The sequence below is a fragment of the Dermacentor albipictus genome, unplaced genomic scaffold (assembly GCF_038994185.2).
Source record: "Dermacentor albipictus isolate Rhodes 1998 colony unplaced genomic scaffold, USDA_Dalb.pri_finalv2 scaffold_20, whole genome shotgun sequence".
NCBI classification, from domain to species: domain Eukaryota; kingdom Metazoa; phylum Arthropoda; class Arachnida; order Ixodida; family Ixodidae; genus Dermacentor; species Dermacentor albipictus.
The window spans coordinates 4,260,372-4,283,302 of NW_027225574.1; the positions used below are offsets into that span (position 1 = coordinate 4,260,372).

At 48.1% G+C, this 22,931-nt stretch overlaps 1 protein-coding gene across 2 annotated transcripts in view; it reads left to right on the forward strand.

Moving 5' to 3' along the window:
- The window catches only part of LOC139052213 (rap guanine nucleotide exchange factor 2-like), a 784,545-nt gene that overhangs the window by 290,963 nt on the left and 470,651 nt on the right, over positions 1 to 22,931 (forward strand). The gene's annotated exons all lie outside the window — the stretch shown is intronic.

Consider the following 22,931-nt stretch of genomic DNA (forward strand, 5'->3'; position numbering starts at 1 on the left):
TGCGGAGCCAGAGCGACGCTGCAGCACATGCTGTGGGCATGCGTCGGTAGCCAGCAGCAGGAGTCTCCGACGAACGGGATAGAAATGGCAGTCCCGAACCGAGGGGCGCGTTGGGAGGCGGCCCTGCTCAGCCACGACCTCGCCGATCAACTGTGGGCCGTCCGGCACGCCGAGGAAGCCGCCCGAGTCCAAGGACTCGAGGCCATCACCTAGGCTGGGGTGCTTATGGCCCCACCCCGCCCAAATCGCCGCACATTTGCAATAAAGTTTTCACTGTAGAAACTCATTTCGCACCATTATTTCGTGGCTCGCCCCTGCGCATTGCTTTCACTGCACTGCGCGAGGGCATTGCGCTTCGGTGGCAAGCCGGTGCTTTGGTCACCGTTCGGGGCAAATTTACGTCGCTTTCCTCAAAACACTTCCTTGAATGATTGTTTTAATTTTTTGCCTCATTCCAGGTACATTGGAGTAGGTAGGTCGGTTGGTCGGTAGGTACATTCCTGTCATGCCTCATTTCGGGCATCTGTAATAAAAACAATGCATGACCGACAGTGAAATCAAAGCTGCGCCTTCGAGCACATCAGACCAATGCACTAAGCATTAGCCCACAATCGCTTTTTTCTTTGCTTATTGCCTGCTTTCTGCATCATACATTAAAAAGCAACCAGTCATTGGGAAATCAAGATAACGCAGTACGTTTACATCAAAAAGTGTAAGCGTTATCCAACTAGCACTATTTAAAAATTCCTCGAGCGCTGTCAAGGGTTCCTCCCTCGACAGCCATGTAGATACACTCTTCCCCTTACTGAATTTCTACAGATATGGACATGCATTCGCAAAAAATATATTCGGGCGGGCCGCGCATCCGGCTCGCAATAAAATACCGCCATACGGGAGCGATATAAGCAGAGGAGGCTAATTAGCATAATAAGGTCAAAGGGCAATTCACCTTGGTTTTGTGTTGACAAAAATCTAATACTGCCTAGATCTGCCGAAAAATCTTGCTTGATTGTACTCTAGAGCTCATCCCAAAATATATACCCCTTTCAGAAGGTGTATAAAATATACGTTATCTATATTTTCTCGTTTCTTACAAATAAGGCGCTATGACTCCCGAGATAAAAAAAGAATTAGAAAAGTAAAGAGCACGATCTTCTAGAACGGTTCTTAAAGGCAATGTGTCAGTGTGAAGCTTAAAAACTAAACGCTTGGTTCGTGGTGTCACTTCCTTTCTTTTCACTCGCTGCAGCACGTCTCGCCCTTGGTCCCGCTTTGTACGTATTTCCCTGTTAATTCGAACATGGAGAACTTTATCACGTACATCTTTGTGTAGTTGTTTGTCGTTTCGCTGACAAAAAGAAAAGGTATATTCGAAAATCCAATAGTCAAGAGCCGTACACCTAAAATAACCTCCTTAAAAAACTACTATAGAATCGGACGTGTTATCTGTACCAACAACATAGCCGTGCGTCACATGCCAGTTTCTCGTGCACTTTTTTTCCCCCACTCGTGATAGGTTGCGCTGTGCAACGCTGTGTTAAACTGCGCCCCCGTCTTTTGTATCGGCCCATGATTGTATGACACGTCGTATAGAACCAAACAGTCGGCATTTCGTATAAATTCGTGTCGAACGTACGCGGTAGGAATCATTCCGTTGCCGTCATACGATCGTCGTTGCCGTCGTCGACGTATTGATGCTGTCGTCCCACGCACGTGCGCTCGCGTCACACACACAATTGCTCGATTTACCGAAACGCGTTTGTCCACGTGGCAGCGCTTTGCGGAACCCCCCCAAAAAATGCTGGCTAGCCAGCTACCTACAACATGCCTCGCCTAACATGCATTACCCGCCGTAGTTGCTCAGTGGCTATGGACTTGGGCTGCTGAGCACGGAGGTTGCGGGATCGAATACCGGCCACGGCGGCCGCATTTTGATGGGGGCGAAAACTCCTGTGTGCTTAGATTTAGGTGCATGTGAAAGAACCCCAGGTAGCCGAAATTTCCGGAGTCCTCCACTACGGCGTGCCTCATAATCAGAAAGTGAATTTCGCATGCAAAACCCCATATTTTTTTTTAATGACATGGATTCCCACAGTGGGATCTGTGCATTATTTTTAAGCTAAAATACTTCTTTCGACCCTTTCGGCCATTTTTGTGATTGGTCGGTGGTTGGACTCGGCAAGGAAAATGTTCTTTCTCTCACTTTCTTTTTATTTCGTTCGTTCGTTCGCTCGCTTACATAGGCAATCATCGTCGATCGTTTCTGAACAATTTTATTTTTACATGCAAAGCATGAGGATGCTATTCATTGTATAAAATTTTATATTTATTCCTGGAAACATCTCTCATGTGCCTGTCAATGATTTTAGCGACGAGTGACATTTTATTGGAACGACACCGTTTCAGAAGCATTCTTACATTTCAAAATAATAAAAAAAGGCATTCAGCACGTACGTTTTCTCATTGGTGCTTACAGAGATTTACAGGTCACCCCGCTTATGATTCTATTCACTAAGTTCTCGAGCTCTGTGTCATTACATGCTTTCACAGTCTGCGGCGGAGACAAAATCGTTGACGTTCAGCCTTAAAATGATCACCGCATCGCCCTTCTTCGAGGTTATCTTAAGGCGACAGTACCTTCAGCTTTTCAGAACTGCCTTATTCACGCTTATACACGCAGGGGACGCGAAATTCAGAAAAAAAATTAATAAATCCTTTACGAGCACATTATGCGACAATGTGGCTTTCATGTTGAATTTCATTTGAAAGAAATTCTTTTCACCACAGTTCTTTTGGGCACAGGTTGTTCGCTCTTTCCTTTCTTCCGACCGATGATCGCAGTATGGATGCCGCTGTATAAAAGTGTACATTGCGACGATAGCAATATAAGCATGCCCCTGTATCTATGCTTCACTCCATTTTTTGTGTGTGTGTGTGTGTGTGCAAAGCTGTTTATTGAACCTCAGCCCCATTCCGAAACGCAATGATTACGTCAATAGAATAACTTTAACACACGAATGTGAACTTACACGGATGCTCTTGCGTGAGCTCTCTAAACAATGAGTTTCAGTGGGTACATAAATGTGATACTCGAGCTCTTGCGATCGACCAGCGGGGGTAGTGACCTTCTAGCCTCTCCTGCAGTACTGCGACGAATCGCTTCGTGAAGCTAACGATGCGTTCCCCTCGAACACATCTGCGGCGACAGCAGGGTGATACACGTTTGGCGGATCGAGTGTTGACTGTTGGTTCACTGTCGCCGTCACCGACGATGGGAGCAAGAAACTCCTGGAAAAGGGTGTTATACGGCGTTTCCTCACGGACTCCAGTAACCACCAAGGTCGTTTGACAGACACTCCAGCTAATTGCCGAGTCATCCCAGGAACCAAGACGAGCCAGTCTGAATCAAGCGTGGTAATCCCTGTCTACGAAGCTCCCCTCCTTTCTGTGTGTTCAGTGAGCAAAGGCGCGGGAGTGATTGCATGAACCCTTGCCCTCCTTCGACGACTTTAGACGATCCGATTGGACGGAGGTGGGGCGACAGTTTTCCCTGGTCTAGGGATTTAGGAAGGACATAGGGTCTTGGAGCGAACTTTTTCGGTTCCTCAGAGTGCTTCAATTCAGTCATGTTAGACTGATGAGGCGTAACTCTCTTCACTCCTCATGTAGATATTGTAAATAAACCCAGTACTCCTCGTTCTCGATGAGAGCACGTTCCTCCCTTCAAAAATGTCCTTAGCATTGATGAGTCGGACGACGGCATGGGTCAGCTACCATTTTTGACATACCCGACCCCAATTCTTCCAGAGTGAAGAATTGTTTCCGTGATAAAGCCAGGCTTTGCGCTTGGTGAGAGAACGTCGTACAGTTTACATATGTAAAGCGATCTGAATTCACGAGGAAGTTTCACGCTTTAGTAATTTTTTAAAAGACGTTCCCTATATTCAGTAACGCGGCTTTCCCGTTACCAGGCAAATGGTGCTAATAGTCGACGTCCCGAATTCTTGGATGTGAAAGTTGACTAAGTGCATCCATTGGGTGAGCAGTACCATGTCTTTACACAAGAGCATTGCAAGCTCGTTATGCAGGGCTCCACAAAACCATGAAGCCCACTTGAGCGCACGCTGCGTGTTAAGAAGACACTTTAATGATAAAGCTGCAACGACGACGCGCTGCATTTTCTTTCGTTTTAGTCAGAAATAGAAAATACAAAACGCGAAATGAAAATGCGAAACTCGGGCTAAGGTGACTCAGTGTCGAATATTACTGGTTAGGAGGCGCAGACTCATCGTGAAACGTGCGCTGTATTGTATAAATCCAGGAGCCAATGACCACTGTTGTAGAACAAAAGAAGGTAGTGTGAACGGAGAAAGAACAATTTGAGAGGGAGCGAGGGAAAGAGAGGCGACTACGGCTGCAAATCCAAAGCACCTCACCGGTTGTGGCGCTCTCCTTCTGATATAGACATCTAGGTAGCCTCATTTCGTTCTCTCTTTCCTTGTGAGTCCTTGCGGAAGGCTGTCCTTCTGTTGGGTGTACGCTTTGTGTCTTTCCGAATACTTTTGATTTGATTAGCGATAGTGATTCCTGTGCGTGCGTTTCCCGTTCTAGTTTCTACTGAGGTCTTCGCGGCTGCATGTAACGCTCCCAACAAGCGAAGTCAACACGTGCGCTCGCTGAGGCGAGTTCGCTAATTGGTATCGGTTGCGACATTGGTGTATGCAATAGACGTGTGTCGAGACTGCATTCTAAACATAGCGCGCAGCAATCGGCGAAACGGTTGCGCAATCCACGGTAAGCACGCGCTCCAGACAGTAGCAGTATAGGTACCCAGAGTGGGTGGGCGCTGAATGTAACAAAAGAAAGCGCAGCGGTGTCTTCGGAGCCTTTTTTCAGACGGCTGATTTCTGCGTTGAGCGCCTCTCGGCGGCATTAGCCTTATTTTGACCTATAACTGCTAGCGAGCATGAGTATGTATGAGTGGCACAGTTAGTGTGGCAATCCGACTAATGCTTGACTATACTCAAGCAAAGGTGTCCTCGCGCTGTGACGCTGCGTTCATCACAGCATACACCTTTGTTCATGGTGTTTGCATGCGGTTTCCTTGTACCCTCAGCCAATATTTCAGTGCCTTGAAGAACTCGTGGCAAAAAAGACGCACAGCGCGAAGGAAAAGGACTGGGAGAGGCGACAAACACTGCGCTGAATTACCAACTAGCCCAAGTAAACACCCTTGAAGAACTCGTATAGGATCCACGTGCGCGGTACCACTAAAGGCTCTACTGAACTCCAAGGTTAGGCAGAACCGGTTACGTCGTTACGGCTGTGGCACACTATAGCTCAGGATTCGAACGTTTATACTGCAACTACCCAGGCGGCATGCGCTGTTACCCATGCAGCAACTGCGGCGCAGGCATAACACGGCCGTCCTCGGGCGTACAATTAAAGCTCCGAGTGTGCTTGCCTGCAAGGGCGCGTCACGAGAAGCAATATAGCACACAGGACAGGGCTTGTGTCCCGCGTAAACTGTATTTTTTGAGTAGTACTGGATTCATTCGATGAGTTATGTACAAATTCGTGCGACAAGTAACCATTTCAAAACTGTCTAGAATGTGAAGCATCTGCATATTTTTATGAGCTTGCAACCTTGCGCTATTTCTTCTCAAAGCTCTGGTAAAATTTTCTATGTGTTTGTGCGCGGCTTTTAATGCTTTAAATGGCTTTTAGTGCCAGCCTTTTGTAGCCGTCGTACGCGCGCCAGCTACGTCAATAGAGAGTTTTAGAATAGGGGCCCCAATAGTTTGGGGCCCCAAAGAGCTTTGCGGGTGTTAGCGTTGGGCCACGCAGGAGTGAAGAGCTTCAGAACAGAGTTTTGCGTTTGCGGAAAGCGTCTTGCGCTGACAGCGCCACTACGGCATCAAAGAAAAGCTATTAGAAATAATGAAATAAAATAGACCATTTTATGATAGGAATAGTAATTTTCACTTGATTGTATTCGCATTTAATTACAATTTAGAGGTTATTCTGTAAGCAGCAAACAATTAGTTGCGCTTAGTTTTGAGCAAACTATCTTGTACGTGCCTTCACCAGCCAAGCTTAGCCGTGTTAGGCCTACGAGCCATAAAATCCGCAATTGAATTCGGAATCAGCGGCGTCTGATGAATCAATCTTCGTAACACACGCTAGTTGAGAGAAAGCGATAACCGCAGTCATTTCTCTTAGCTTGCGAACTTCACGCGTTACCACGAATCGAACCCAGTTTACTGCTAGGTTAGAACCGTCGCTTCGATGGGTGCCGCCATGTTTGCTGACGCAAAGCTTTTGGGGACGCTATTTGAGCTCCCGCTAAATCGGTGAAATAGCGTTATAGCCACCATGCCAACGCAAAACCCAAACGCAGTTTGCGTCTCGAGCATGCGCAGTGACTTCGACGCTATTTCTTTGGGGCCCCAAAACGTTTGAGGCCCCCATTCTAAAACTCTCTAATATCGCGGCTAAAGCCCCAACCGGACGTACGCGTTGGAACGCGTCTGCGCGCACCGCGCCCACTCGACGTCGCGTCGCGCCCGGCGGAGGACGAGGGCGCGCACCCAAACGATGCAGGAGTTGCCGCGCGCTCATCGCCGCGCGTTTCGTCGCGCCGATTCAATGTAGCCCAGCCTACGCTTAACGGTCGCGTTAAGCAATGTGCTAAAGATGGCAATAGCACGCAATAAGCTTTAACTTAAAATTTGTTTTTATATTTTACGAAGTGATGTTGCAGGACTCATAGAGCATCATTCGCGTGGTCTGTGCCTTACGCATTCTGCTCGCTGTGTCAGGTCCCGAGCGTCGGCGATGAACATTTCGTTAATAATGCACCCGTTGCGGCTGAAGACTTTAGCGGTTGCCATCAAAAAATATCAAAGCTCCGATCACAACGCACGCAGCTTGCCCGGGCTTGCCTGCCCTAGGCACTAGTACCTGCACGCCCCGCGAATAATCGTTCCGGAAGTCACGTTGGTTCGCCGTCGTCATGTGAGGCGGGTCGGGCGGGTGACGCAAACGGCAGCTTCCGGTGCGGGCGGAAGAAACCTAGCACTGCAAGGTCTCCATGCCGCCGCGCGTCAACATGCGATGCAGCCTCCGCGCCTGACGCCGCGCGCGTTCAGACGCGGCGCTGCGCGTGCGGCCGCGTACCAGCGCGTACGTCTGGTTGGGGCTTAAGATTTACTTTCCTTCTTTCTTTCGTTCTTTCTTCCTTTCTTTCTTACTTTCTTTCTTTCTTTCTTTCTTTGCGTAAGACAAGCCATCTCTAACGTAATTCGCGAAATATAAATTGCTCGAACCCGGCCTAAAGAAGTCGAGTTTATTTTATTTTTGGTGCATAGAAGAATATTCTACAATCATTATTCTACGACTATATGGCACAGCAATTATGTGCATTTCTATCCCACAGTTCAGGCGATGCTCGCCGTGCGCCACGTTTCGGAGTGCATGCATTCCTATACGGAAGCTTCGCTGCCCATGCCTACACAGTAAACTTACCTTTCGCTCGCGAGCCCGCATTTTGGGTAACACGCCGTGACGAGTAACAGTTCTCGCTCGCGCATGCGTCTCTCCCGTCGACACGTCCTGTAATTCCCAACTTTTCTCTTCTTTACCTTGTGTCGAGCGAGCGGCACGGCTGGTTCACTCTCTTCACGAGGGCACAAACCTTTTGCGGTCGTGTCTGCGCAGATATTTAGGCGCACGCTGAAATGTAGAGGGTCTTTCGCCGTCTCTCTGCCATCGTGTGTGCCGATGCGATTCAAGCGTGTTGCCCTCTCTTCTGTCCACCGAAGTGTTCCTCCCATCCCCAAGTCAAAATGAGACGGTGGATGCAAAGTGCGAGCGGTCGCGTTGATGATCGTACATGTCCGCGTGAGCTGTCGCCTGCATCCCCCGCCTTCTCGATGGCGCGCGTATTCCTGCGTGTGGGCCCTGCCGCTGATGATCAGTCGTCCCGCACCATCGTGCTAGATTAGGGGGCGTGTTTCCCCACCACCCTTTCCTCCCGTAATGGAATGATGCGGTCGTCGGTCCCCGTGGCAGGCCATGCCGCGCCGCATCGGGGCTCGCAAGAAGCGAGTACCGCATAGTCGCACGCGTAATCTCCGAAGCTGTTCCGTTACGTCCCAGGTTGTTCGCGTATGCACGGAGGATACAAAACTTTCAGCGTTACTTCGCTGTACTTCCTGGCGTGGCATTTAGTTTCTTTCTCTAATTATCCCTGAAACTCACTCCGCGCTGGGAACCGCGCTGTGACGGCGACGCTGCGATATACTTAGTGGCGGTCGCTGTCTGCCGGCAAAACTAATAACACGCATATCTAAACGCGCGTCGCGTCCGCCGTATATACATGCTATACCAACCAAGGCGCTCACAACAGGCCTATAGTCTCTGACATTTTCGAAATTCCGTCGACATCGCCGAAAACAGAAATTGATTTTAGGAAGGAGACCTGTCGAGAGAATAATGTTCGGTACGCCGTACATGCAAGTTCTAGCGGCTTCCGTGCCTCGTGTTGTCCTTTATATTGCGTGCCCCTGTGCCTCCTGGTGACAAACGGCAAAAAAAAAAAAAACGCTCTGGATGTTCGAGGGCAAACACGGTATACGCGTGCAGCCAGTTCCTGCCGCGTAAATGAAATCGGCAAAGGCGGGGTCGAGACACACACCGGTCATTATCGCAGGGTGCACGCAAAGAACCTGCTATGTGCGAAATAAGTCGTCGCTGGTCTGCCCGCGTGGCTCGCAGTCATACCCCCGGCTGCTGCCATGCCTGACTAGCGCGCTCATCACCGCGAAATGCGGACGCGGGAATGCAACTCGAGCTGTCCACGTGCATTCACGTGTGCGGTGCACCGGAGGAAGAGAAAAACAACACGTGGCTCTGGTCCTTGATCGCGACTCGAGCATCACTTGCTCCGCCACCAGGTGCATATGTGGTACTTCAGCACTAAGATAATTACGGGTTACCCAAGGTTGAGGGAAGATTTCGACGCGTTAGATTGTCGGCAGCAGGTCGCTTGCTAGTCAATTGCACGGTCTAGTGAGATGTGCTTTGTTCCCTCACTCAGATCTTACATGGGAAACAAAGAAAAGGTCACCGATGATTACGATGCTCCCTAATGCGAAATTTGAGCGCATCTCTAACGTGTTTTCATTTCGCGATGTATTGGCTGGCGCGGACGATCTGTGCGGCATATTGCAAACGGAGCGAAGTGTCGCGCGATTGTCTCGCTAATCTGGAGATCCCGAGCGGCAGCACGCGGGTGATGCGTATAGGCGCGATTCACAGCAGCCGCCGCAGACAGATCTCTGCTCATGCAGCGCTTTGTTTCTATATATGGTTTGGTGGACGCGCTCACCGCGTGCCATCTGTAAACAGACGACGGCGCGCTACTCGGGCGCCATCACGTAGCGGTCGTCGGCGCAGAGCCCGTCTTGCGCGGTACTGCGCTTTTCTTCTCACGCTTTCGCCATACCCTCCTGCTCCGCTTTTCGCCTCATGGTACCGCTGTATACCCTGCTCCTCCGTTTTCCTCCTTGCGCTCTCTTCGCTATTACCGTCTTTCATTCCCCGCTGGGCCCCGCGTTCGCTCTTTCATCCTTCGTTGTGCTCGTTCGCTCGGTTACGCCGAGGCACGACGCCGCCGCAAAACGCAGGAATGGGCGACAAATAGTTGCGCTCTAAAAAGCGCGATGCTTATAATCATAACGCTTATCCGAGAAATGGACAGTGTGCGTGCACATGTCTTCTTGAAACAGTATAGCGCTCAGCAGTGCCCGTTTTGCCTTAAATACGCACTTCCTGGCGACCTTCTTGGCATTGGACATATGCTGTACATTCTAGCGCCGACTTCTCGCGACGTCGATCATTGTGGCAATCAGCTGGACCGTAGTTGAACGTATAAATAAAAATAATGATATAACATTGGGGAATACTACACCAAGGCTCAACTGTCGAACAGACGTGCGTGCAAAAATTAGTGTAAAAGCGCGAATTCAGACGATGAGCTTTGGCCTTCATTTTTTTCTGCTAGCAATTATATCCCGCATAGAAGTTCGAGAGAGAGCTCGGAAATGGTAGTCTGCTAGTCTACCCAGAGATTTAGTGTTTCCATTAATAACTTCACCGCATTCTTGGCCGGCGTAGTGTTCGCCCATTCTTATTAGACAAACTTACAGATATAACTCATATCCGCACGTTACACACGCGCGCGTGCGCGCACGGCAAACAGAAGTCTGCTTCCTCGGTGCACACACACAAACACACACACACACACACACGCACGCACGCACACACACACACACACACACACACACACACACACACACACACACACACACACACACACATGCACTCGCAAATGGATTTTTCCGCAAGGTTCGCGAATGGTGAAAGTTGTAGGAATGCGCTGCTACTATTATTTCCTACAAAGTCCCAGACAAAATGCCTACACCATACCCAGCGCGCAAGAGACGCGGAGTCTTCTTGAAAGGGTCAGGAAACCTCTCAAGTTCATTACGGTGCTTTTATAATCACCTGTGGAACTTGCCTGCCGCAAAGAATGTACTATAGCTCTTTGTAAAGTGGAACATGTTTCCTTGCTTTTTTCTTTCTTTTTTTTCATCAAGCCTGATGGTTCGGAAATAAATCGGTCCGAGAACTACTTTCATGTTATTTGCTAGACATTGCGCATTTACAAGCTTAACTGTTTTATACTACCCTTAAATTATGACTGCATTACTCTGTCATTAAATTTTTCGAACGCTCATTCATGCAACGCAAACCTATAGCACAATCACACGGAACCGTGGAAAGCTACGAGTGGCGAGAAAGGTTAAGAACTTCTGTCAAGAATTTTCGAGAAGGTGATAATGTAGGTCATGCTTTATAGCATATACCAGAATGGTGCACGCTGTATTTCTTGATTCTTCTCATTGAAATCCGTACTATGCCTGAACAGAGGGGGAAAAAATGCGAACGACCAGATAGGAAATGAAGCAATGCTTTCTCAGAGGCCATGTGATCTTTTCTGTCTTTCATCATCCCTGCTTTCCTTATATCCCTCCCACCTCGCTCTCTCTCTCTCTCTCTCTGTCTTTCATTCACTATATAATTTTTAATAAGTTTGTACAATGGAATATAAACATAGGTTCTTGTTTGTTTGTTTATTTCTTTTTATTTTCCCTAAGTAAGGATTCAAACTTGCTCTCATTTTTTCGCATTTAAAGGTCGTGGTAGAAATCCGTAGCTTCCATTGAACGGCGCTGGTGTGGCCGAAATAAGAAGCACCATATGCGGATTTGTTTTCCTCCTCTCCCCACACACCTCCCAACGCCCACGCGGGCGCCAGCTAGAGAGTTCCCAACTCACGTTCCCATCAGCATGCGCTCAACGCGAGCACAACATTGCGCGCTCTCGAATTTGCGCTTGCGCTTCGCCGCACCCCGCGGAGAGGTGGGCGATTGCGAGGAGCAAATTGCCCGGCAATTTGCATAGCGCTGGCTGGTGAGCTATAACGCGTATTCGCGGAACTCGAAATCGAATTTGCTGTCCCGCGCTACGCAGTCTCCCCGCTTTCTCCGTTGCGTTTCTTAATCTCCTTTCTCACCCTTTACTTTCATCACCGCATTTGTTTTGTATGTTTTTCCTTTCCTACGTTCCTCTAAATTTCTCTCTCTCTCTCTCTCTGCTCGCCTCTTTGTGTTCCCTAATTCCAGCTTCGCTGCTCAGGCTCGGCGCCGCAAATTCTTGAAAAGTGTTATATCCACCCCCACCTGATTCGACATACCATTCTGGCGACGGCGAGCCTCTGCAGATATGCGTCTCCAAGCAAAGCCGAAAACTAGACTGCTGACGCCACCCGTGGACGTGCGAGCGCGGTATACCCCGCTTCGAGGAAGGGCCCTAACGCGAGCATGGCATTTGGCGTGAGAGCGCGCTTCTGTACGTCGTAAGGCAGCTGGTCAGACTCGTCAAGTATTCTATGACCGACTATTAGCAGTTACGCATTACCGTCGACTTGGATGAATCCAGGATAGCTGGCTGTGCTTTGTTCGTTTGAGACCGGTATCAAGTAGCAAAATGCGCTTTCGTGGAAACGAATAAATCGAAAAATTTGAACGTGTCGATCGCACAGGCCTTCCTCAAGTAGGTTTGTTTCAGTGCAGCGCATCGTTACACGCGACAAAGTTTGCCGGCTGTCCCGCATTATGCGAGACAACGCAAAGGTGAGTTCTCGTATGGTCAGCTAACGAATTGCTGTTTCAACTGCCATTCTCCTTTCTGGACGCGAAAGCGGCACATCGAGGATGTCTTCAGAGAAGTTTCGTTCACTGCTCAACGACATATACAGTCTTGTCCTGAACAGTGATGCCAACTTCGCAGTTTTTCTGCCGCGTTTAGCGAAAAGATGCATTCTTTTACGGGCGGGTGCATTTCTGGACGTTTTCAGGCCATATTAGCTTAATTAGGGCAGCAAAAGGGTGTTAATTTCTATATGCTTACTGATGCTCCAGATGTCTCGAATACACTACTTACCCGTGCCCTCTCAGAGATAAGAAGTTGGACTGTCATCATAATCGCCAAATAATACACCAAGGGCTCTATAACGTAAAACTATTCCAATACGTTTCTATTCCAATCTCCTGACGTCAAATTTGCGTAACCACTGACGCAAGCACCGGGCGGTCACCCGCAGGGTTGTCTGAAGAGACTAATCAAACGCTCTCCTCGTTCATAGGAGGTTACTTTTGTTTGCTTGAAAAACGAATAACATTGCCTACACTGAGCGGCTTGTCGTATCTAATTGGCTGACAAGAGGCGAGGAGAACGCACAAGTGGAGAGAGATTCACTGGGGCGGAGCCGCTGCACTGAAAATCGATAACCGGATGAAGAGGGTGTGCCGACGTCTGCGATTGGTCGGCTTTCCCTTACTTAGCTTGGGGTGGCTGGTCGAAAATCACGGCAGCATGCAACAGAAGCTTAAGAAGGACGCTAAAATTGACCCTCAGCGAATAATAGTTAGCATAATGAGGTGGTAAACGTGCCGAAAGGGCTCGAAAACGTTACACGGCCACACAAGAAGTTTGATTATACGCAAATACACCCATGCTCTCGGGCAAGTGCGAGTAGCCAGCGTCTCAGCGATCGGCGGCAGCCATCTTTTATTCCTTTCGGAATGGGGCAGCCTGTGGCTATTCCGAAGAAAATTCAGTTTTGTTCGGCATATTAATGCAACTTTAACGCGTACGTGTCACTTTGACGCGGTAAGTTTTTGCGGTTTTGTGACGTCGCGTGACAGGCAGGTGAAGTGGGTGCCGCCCGAAAACTTTTTACCAATAGCCGAGGGCTAATGGCGAAAAAGGGTCGAATCAGAAATAACTGTTTTTCTTTTTTCTGTCAAATCATGCATAATCAGTGTGTACATATCATATCAGATGATGAGGAATCGCGGTTTTCGTGATGTCGCGTGACAGACAGGTGAAGTGGGCGTGGTCGAAAAAAGTTTTTGACCAATCGTGGAGGGCTGATAGCAGAATTGGAATAAAAAAGTTTGGAATAGGTTTACAGCGCCCCAAGTCACAATACTTCCAATATATTTCCACCATTTATTTGAATTACCTTCCGCAATTCAAAGTTGAAATTAAAAACACTTTCCATCGCTGCTATGTTTAAGGGCGGAAATTCAGCTGGAGGTAGGACTTCAGTGAAATTCGCCCAAAATTCTGGAAACAATAGACACGGCGGGGGCCGTTTCCCCTTGTAACGATTCTTTCTTTTTTTCAATTCTTGTTCCCCCTCAAACAACACAGCTATACGGCACCTGACAATCCTTACAAAATACGACCCCAGCTGTACGCGTTTGTAGGCTGATTTCCAGATCCACAAGATTGAAATTACACTACATTAAAGCAGAATATTTTGCGAAAGCACAGGGAAACATTCTCTTGCAATTCGTATAGCACCACAAGAAACAGCGTTTGCTAATACTTATTATTTAGTACGTCATTAATTTTTTGTACGAAGACAAAGCTGTCTTTATTTGCAGCGCCATTTCTTTGCTACATTATACGCATGCATGCCATACGGATGCTGACCTTATGTACTACCGCCAACCGAATACAGAGGGCTTTTTTAATGGCTTTGGGCACCTCAACTTGCAGGTTCTAGCGGCTTCCATTTTTCTTATATATATATATATATATATATATATATATATATATATATATATATATATATATATATATGCTCGATTGCTGGTTGTGTGGGGCCGAATTCACAAAGGTTTTTGTTCGTAGGTGCTCTTTGCCATTAGCCAATCGCCTTGACTAATAGTATGTCACCTTTGCATAGTGAGAGATAGGTAGTTGGGTGGAGACAGAGTTGGGGGTAGAGGTAAGTAGATGGCTTTTTTAAGGCAGACGCGTGTGTTATATGTGTCTGTTCGGGGCCTGAGTTCGTAATCGTATGCTTTTACGGGTTGATCCTTCTTTCTTTTTTTCGTCAGCTTCCCGCTGAAAACGGCTATGCGTTCAGCGCGTACGTCCTACAACCACAGCTGTGGAAACCATACTGCTACAAAATTTCGTCACCCTACGCACAATCTTTCCCGGGGTTGCAAAGCAAACTAGTGTGAATGCACTAGAATCTCCTCAAGCTTCACCAACATACTTACAAGCTAGACGCCAGAAACAGAATGTGTTAACGAGCGATCCTTCTCGAAATACTCCTCGCTATATTTTCGAGTGTCAAAACCACCGCGTAATTTTGCTCACGCCAGCACCCCATAGTCATCTTTCATGCGGGCACAATAGGAAAGTAAAAAAAAAAGTGTCTGGCAAATTGAGCAGAGTTACTTATTCTTTTTCATTCGCTCCCTTTGCCTGCGAGGAAAAGTAGATAGCAATATATGCATTAAGCAAGATGAATCCGATATTAGACTGAATGCGAAACGAACCACAGCGAGGAAGCGCGGCCGAGCAGACTTCCCGCTCGCGGGCGAAAGAAAGGGCGGCCCAGTTGAAAGCGGAGTCTGCAGCGCACCGAGAGAATAATTTAATTCAGCTGCCCGGCCGGGCCCGGTGCTCTGTGCTATGCGGAGCGCAGCCGGCGATTCTTTGGATGCACCTCCCTACCTAACAGAGAACTTTCAGCTGCCAGATTTCCGAGGCGCGATCGCAGAGAAGGGCCCCGGCGATAATTTAGGCGGCCTGGAATGAAATATGAGCTAAGCGTTAACTAGTTTCGAGGGCTAGCTGCGGTATACGAGGGTGGCAGGGCATCCACTTGTTTCCGTTCTTCTTGCGGACGTGCGAGTGGGAGCCGCATTGTTCTGGCACGCAAAAAAGCGGTGGCGGGGAGAGTGTGCAATAAAGGACAGCGAAATTAGAATCACTTAAAGACGAAAGTCTGAGCAGTTCGATAGACAGTGTTCATGAATGCTAATTTCATCACATTTGGGGTGTGCGGGATAGGGGAGGAGAAGAGGGCACCCGCGTTCTTGAATGCGTAATTCGAGCGTGTGCAGCCATTTCAGGACGCGTGGGACCTTATTTGCGAGCTGTAGGCCAAGGTTGTGCCGGCCGTCCAGCGCGCAGGGCGGCTACTTTAACTTGCTGAGTCGGTCCTGGTGGGGACGTTATTTTCGCTTTCTGTAGCAGGTCCTTCTGAAATGTATTTTGGCGACGATGTATGCTTGTTTCGCAGATCTTTCGCATGGTGCTACTACTGGCATCGCGCGCACTGCCGTTTTGACACACACACCCTTAGTATGTGAAAAGATGTTTTTCTTTTGTTTGTTTTTTCAACCGCAGAAGAATATTTTTTGTTGACGTCTGGCGCAAACTTTCTTTGCATGGATGCAACAGAAACTACGTCATCACCTAATGTGGCGGCACCTGTCCTGGCTAGGCCTGCCCGCTTCAAGTCGACCGGTTAGCCGTATCTAGCCCGTTTGTTGCCTTCACGGCAAGTCAATGGTGTTGTATAGACTTTCCCTGCGTTTTATCACGCCACCAATGTTATCTCGGCGGTCTTCTTAAGATCCATTATCGATATCGAGGGATGAAGGGATATATGGTCATACTGGTCATAACCACAGAGGCAACCCGCGATGTCGCTGCAACGGGACTGATTAGCCATCCGTCGCCGCTACGGCAAAACACGGCGAAACACGTCACGCAGTGACAGATAGCACCACCGTTCCGGAACGTTTCAGAGAAATTCGTATCGTTTGAGCAGTGTCGCCGGCAGACGACACGCGCTTGCAATTTCTTTGGGATGGCGTTGCTATGGAGCATACGCGAGCAATGTGCCAGCTATAGCATGCCCTCCTCGTTCGTGCGTCAACGCTCGGCGGCGTCAAATCGGTCTTATCAATATTTCAGGACTCATTAACGCATCATACACACGTGAGCTTCTCGTGGCTAAATTTCACTTTGTGCTTCAGCGACGTGTGTTACAAACGTGCATGCCTCCGACAGGATCAATGGCTGCATCGACGGCAAATAATTTGGCGGAGCTCCCAGCATCTGCGGCAACTTACTTTGATTCATAAATGAAATAGTCCAGTTTTGTTTCTTTTTACGGCGATAGCAATTATATGGACCCTCCAGGTGCATTTTTACCGTCGTCGTCGCCTTGATGTTCCGTACAAAATCCAAGGACGATAACACCGTCGCCACGCGTCGTATGCTGTTATGTGCGAGTGAAAGCAGTACGCGAGAAAAGCCGACGCTCGCGGCTCAATCTGGCGCGTGCGAGTTAGGAAGGCGAAGAGCAAACGTGCCGTCTTCCGTCGCACGAAAGGCCGTGGGTGTATGGGAGGGAGGGAGGGAGGGAGGGGGCGGCGTTGGGCTTTAGCAGTAACTGCACATTTTGCGACCGGGCGCAAGAGGAACTGACGATCGCGGCTCAATCTCACGCGCGAAAGGGAGGGGGCTTCTACTACGCCAGCAGCTGCGTACTTTGCGAGGCGGCGCGCGGCCGCGCGCGCCTATCTTGAATGTAATCTAGGCATGGCTCATACCTTTGTGCGTGCTGCTTTCTCGCCGCTGTTTGCGTTGAAGCGATAGACAGCACAAAGGTGACTTCGATTGCTGCTGCTGCCGCGCTTGCTCATGCCACAGTTTTCGCGCGAGTGTCCGCGGTCATCGCAATTAAAAATGAAATATGGAGTTTTACATGCCAAAACCATGATTTGATTATGAGGCACGCCGAATGTGAGGGAACTCCGGAAATGCGGACCACCTGGGGCTCTTTAACGTGCACCTAAATCTAAGTACACGGGTGTTTTCGCATTTCGCCCCCATCGAAATGCGGCCGCCGTGGCTGGGATTCGATCACGCGACATCGTGCTTGACAGCGCAACACCAAAGCCACTAAGCGCTGTCATCGAGTGTGATGTGTTCATGTTTGCCTGAGCGCGCTGACGCCGTGCCTGTTAGTTCAGTTAGTAAGCCAATGTTTACAAGTTTATACGGCCGATAAAACTACTATCCTTTCTTAGTATATACATGTCTACTAATTTGCTGCCGCAATCGATGCTTCGACTTTCGGGCGAAACTGCGACTTTTTTTTTTTTTAGTACGACAGCACATGAAAGCTCTTAACTAGGTCCGCCTTTTCTGTTAAACCGTCATAGAGCCTTTATCGTTAAAGGGCCTCTCACCAAGCCCCGTAGCAAATTTTTGTTATACACTGGAAGTTAAGTGTTTTCTAGGGAGCGTTCTGCCTCAAAAAAATTTTCAAATCGGCGCACTTATCGCCGAGATAGAAATATTTCAGTGCCGGGAACCCATGCTTTCAGGAGGCGAGCTCCACAGCCAAGCGAGACACTCTCTCCGCTCGCCCCGTCTAGCCTCCGCAAGCGAAATTCCTTCCCTGCGTTCTCCCATACCGCACCTCGAGGATCGCGTGACGCAGACGTCACGGGCCCAGCCTTCACTCTTTTTTCCCCTCGCCTTTTTTTTTTTTTCCGGCGTTGCGCATTTTTGCTGACCGCGTTGCTCGCGAGCTGCTGTGATGTCTCGTTTCGCGCAGCGCATGATTTTGCGCGCTGTGCACAAGGACACATGACTAGCGGTATAATTCAGTGCTACACGAATACTGAGGCAGAACAAGCGGATCGCAGAGCATGATCACGGGGGCGCTGGAACACGGTAGAAAATGGCATAGTTTCGGTACCTGCGCACGTGACCGCACAACCGTGGGAACAAGCAGATGAAGCAGAAGTACATCTCTCTTGCTTCGGTGCGAAGTAAAACAGAAACACATAGACATTCCGTTTGTGTGTTTTATTATTTCTCTAAACTTCAATTTGTCCATTCAAGCAACAGATCACGCAAATGACAGATGTTGCCTTGATAATTCTCGAAGTCACATGTCATCACGAGCGACGTCACACTGCGGACACGAGTACGTAGGCGCAGGGACACGAGTACGTCACCGTCCGGCTTGGAGCGCGGTCGCCGCGAGGGAAAGAGAAAACGGTGTTCGGATTGAAATTTCAGACCTTCGCACGGCGCGTAGGGATGTAATCCTTTGCAAACACGATCGTTAGCACGTATTGTATGCTCTGTGCTTGTCAGCTCAAAATGGCCAGACCTGGTGAGGAGCCCTTTAACACACGTCGTGGTCAGGCAAGCCCCTCATCCTAAGCTTCACCATCGCCATATGGCGAGGGAGAACGCCACCATAGATCGAACTCGTACATCTGCGTCAAGGCACTGTTGAAAGCTGGGCACGCTATGCACTCCACAAATTTTGTGGAGCGCTAGGTCATTTTTGCGGGCTTTGTGCACCACATAGACTGTAAAAGTGGTGGCGTCCGTGCATGTATTTTGGAGGCAATAGCAGGATATTCTAGCGGACAGAGACGACGTTATGCATATCGTAAAGGAAAAAAAAAATTAAGCGAAGCTTTATATGGCTAGGCGAAACGAAAATCAGTCTGTCCGCGTCTGTGCACAGAAAACTATCATCATCAGGAATGGCTCGAACGTCGCCTTCTTCCACAGCTAAGCTCGTTGTCGCCCCTCATCGCTACCGCACGAAAGCGCACGTGCCACTGCTCCGCGTTCGTCGTTGCCGTCTTCTTCCACAGCCGACTCCGTTGCCGCTCATAATTCCAGCGTAGAATTTCACTTCTGTCGTCGTAATGGAGAGGCCGCGTTTAGGGAATGTGAGCCATTGCTAAAGGGGGTATGAGCCATTCGTCGTCCTTCGTGATGGATAGATTTAATTTTGAAGCAATTTAGTTTTGAAGAATCGCAAGCATCAATGGCGGGCGGATGCCGCTAACCACGCCGCCGAGCAAACTCGAGACATCGAACGCAAGCGACAACGGCGGACTGCGGGCATACCGTTACTGACGTCGTTCTCTCCGTTGCAGCCGAACGTGCGTGTAACCACATTAAGATACACAATGACGCATCCAATAATTCAAAAAAACGTCAATGTACCGTCCGTATTAACCCAGGGATAAAAACCGGGGCCGCAAGTTTCAGCTTCGCTGGTTAGCCATCTGTACGGAGTGGTTGGGCGGTGACTATTTTTTTTTTCTTTTTCCAGGCAGCGGTGCCAGAAAGGGCTGCTGCCATAGCATTGATTGAGTTCAGAGCTGAAGGAATCATTGAAGTCTGCTGATTCTTTTTCTTACTTCTTACTAATTCACCAAGAGCGCTTGCCAAAAAAACCTTCCAGTTCGGCTGACATTTCTGAACTGCTCCCCCCTTCTCCTCTTCCTTCCCCCTTCCTCCCCCCCTCCCTGCAAATTTCTTAGTGGTTCGACACACTTATAGTCGAGCCACTAAAGTCATATAGAACTTGCTCATTTGCCGAACGCTTTCGTTCTTTTATCAAATGAGTGTGCGATTGCCCGCGCGCATGCGAACATAAACATCTTCCTGCAAGATGGTCTCGCTGCCGAGGATATATATGTCCGCATACAGTGCATACGCACATTTGGCAAAACCGTTCGCTCCTTCCTGATTCGGGCGCCAGGTTTGGAGGACATCTCTTAGTGTGCGTATACATGTCTGGAGGAAGCTTTTGAATTCCTTAAGTGCGCCAAATCCGTTAGCAACTTTTAAAAAGTGCCCGTAGAAGCGGACGCATATTAGGCCAGCTTTGCTGACTGAATGCGCGGAGTTTGCAACGCCGTTTGTACCTCCACGAGTGCTCCTTTAAAAAAGCGACGAACCAAAAATGAATGCTTGAAAGCAGCATGCAGTAGCATCAGGCTGTAACGCACGTCTAAACAAAGCGAGAAAAATAAATAAAGGTAAGTAGGCGCACACATGGAGAAAATTTTTGAATCTGTGCGCGTGGATAAACGGAGCGCCTGCCTCCGTGCATAAACCTGCAGTGTTGACGAGAGCGCACAAAAATATCCCGTGGAGGGAAGGAAAGAAAGCTAAGAACAATAAAATAAAATTTAAAAGTCCGAACAAAACAATAAAAACGCAGGAAGGGCGCTCAAATCACACGCTCCCCTGCATTAGCCCTACATCTCCTTAGCGTGTAAGTTTCTCCGACACTGTCCGCCTTGCAAGTTTTACCTATGCCGGAAGAAGGAAGACTAGGCCACGCTTCGTGGAGGAAGCGGCACCCGTTTTATTCCTTCTTCTTATTGGTACCTTCAATATTCAGTTTCTTCGTGTGTGGTTTTTCTGTCTCGTTTTCTTTTTTTTTGCGTTGAGTGTGCGAGATCTTCCCAAGACGCTCTATACCGTCGAACATGGCGCGAGCACTCAAGTTTTTTAAGCCCTAGAGCTCCCCTGGGTTGCGGGCACGCTCTCGTCTTTGGCGTCGCCACCGGTGCAGCGGCAGAGCGCTCGCGCAGACGTCGGAAGTCGAGCGTCGAAATTCGCCCGTGCCGTTTCTCGCTGCGCATGTGGTACGCCGCGCGCATTTCCGAGCACTCAGCCCTCGGCTGTGTGCGCGGCGGTTCTACGGTTCGCTTAACGTGCAGCACCAGATAAGCATGTTTATTCGTCTCATCTCCGAGCTTCATTTCCTTCGAGGGGCTCAGTTATCCTTGCTTTTTTAAAAAAGTAGTGCTTGCACCAGTATTCATTCATTCATTCATTCATTCATTCATTCATTCATTCATTCATTCATTCATTTACAGAATACTGTAGGCCACGTTTATGCAGTGCAATCAGAAGTGCAAGCCGTGTACAGAACGTGCCACATGGAAGTACTGCGTATTAATAATCATTGTATAATACTCAGTTTCTCTATGCTAGTAAAATAGCGTTGAGTTTTGGTTGTGCGCGCTTTTAACCTTATAATTAATTAGCCCGACCTGAAAAACAATTTTTTCAGAATGTTTAGTTCAGAGAAAGTATGTAAGTAGGCAGAAAGGACACACAAGTAAACCAACAGTCAACTCGACCATAAATGTCTAGGCGCTGCAAAATAAATGATCTAGTGACGCATTCTATGATACGAAGGTGTCAGCTGGTAAATTATTGCGGTCAGTCATTGTCCTGCAAACGAAGCAATATACTGGGAATAATGTGCGCGTGCAGAATATATCTTCTGCGATGAATGACATCCAGAATTTTCAGATAACCGTGGTCCCTTACAAAAATGGTTGTTGAATTTCCATTGTTGATATGTTGTACTATCATTGATTCCATAGAAACTCCACAAAATTACAACATTAATTGAGCCAGCACCATGATAGTTCAAGAAAATTTTTATTGACAACTACACAATAATTTTTTTATTGATGAAATATTGTTCAATTTCTATTGTGTAATGCCAACAACTGGACCGAGTTCAACAGGCGACATACAATTTACACGAAACAATAAACAAAAGTTTAGGTTCCTTAGTTTAGGCTACAACATGAAATGGTGTTATTAAGCTGGCCAGAGCTTCAACCAATCATTATTAAAAAATTTGTTGCACAGGCAGTTGTACGTTCAAGTGCAGAATAAAGGCCACTGCAAAATAATGCACTAATGCGTTATTAATGCAATGTATTGAGCCGCTGCAGCGCCAAATGCACAATCTCCGGATAGGCTCAACTTATTTTAATCATTGTGGATATTGCAATGTGCGCTATAACTGCAATGGAAGACCTGAAAAAGATTGAGTGTAGGTGATTCAGTGTAAAGCTTGAACATTGTACTACCAAGGAAAGAAGAGGTTCATCCCACTGGGCAATGTACAGGGTACTTTTTCTTTTTCGCTGCACCAAATTTTTAAACTTGCAAAATATAAATCACGGTAATGTTATGTTTACCATAGGACTGCACAGACTGGCGGCCTCTAGATACAGAGCAATTGCCGCACTTACGTACGTAATTAGCAAAGTTACGCTAATTAACTTTCTAATTATCAGCAATAGGTGGCTACAGCAAAAGAGTACTTTGGTGCCCGTGCTCGACACTACCTATCCCAATGATCAAATTTGGAATAGTGGATTTCATGTGGGAGCTTCGCGAACAATTAGTTCCCCTTGGCAGGCTCCTTGAAATCGAAACTGGCTGGACAAAGAGCGCCTTTGTCGTCGGCGTAGCTTCATGTCTTCCTCAATGCATGCAGAAGCATCCAGAATACTGAGAGGTAACCGGTTCTTGAACTTTTGTTTCGAGCCTATCGGTACGTCGATGTACGGATCCTACTGGACCTTACCAAAATTTATACTACGTGGCATCACAAGCTACCACAACAATACAGAGCCTGCGGAAAGGCGACCTCGCGTAAATTTACACTATTACATTACGGCAAAATATGCAACAAAATTCAGTGTAAGCGCGCCCACACGCCGATTGGCAGAGGTCACGCGACCAACTACGTTGATGATGATGATGATCGGCACCAAAAACCTTTGAAACAGGGCGGAGACAAATAGTCCCTTAGTCTGCTTGATTTATTCAGGTTT